Genomic DNA, 417 nt, shown 5'->3' with positions numbered 1-417 from the left:
GCTGATGATAATGAGTTGTCCTCCCGTGCAATTTGAATATCGAATATTTTACCCCTCACTTCTTAATTCTTGATGCTGGAGTCGAATATTAAAGAGCCAAAAGTTTCTTCTCCTTAACATATTATTGCGGTTAGAAGTTTTGATTCTGTTTAGTGTAATGAGGCCCCTCTCTCTGCTGCTGCGCTGGACACGGTTATCACCTGCCTTTATTAAGGTTATCACCTGCCTTTATTAAATACTCCGGACTTGTGAATGCTGTGGGGTGGGGTGGGGGTAGTAATTGTACACACCCTGTATATCCTGTATATTTTTCATTAGTGGAAGGTTTCTGGCCAGGAGCGCGTTACTGCCCAGAAAGAATCAAGCACACGGTCACTTCACGTTTCCTTGCATCGCGTGGGTATCTCGTGCTGTCGG

This window comes from Penaeus monodon, chromosome 31 (assembly GCF_015228065.2).
Source record: "Penaeus monodon isolate SGIC_2016 chromosome 31, NSTDA_Pmon_1, whole genome shotgun sequence".
Lineage (NCBI taxonomy): Eukaryota > Metazoa > Arthropoda > Malacostraca > Decapoda > Penaeidae > Penaeus > Penaeus monodon.
This window is presented reverse-complemented; position numbering follows the sequence as displayed.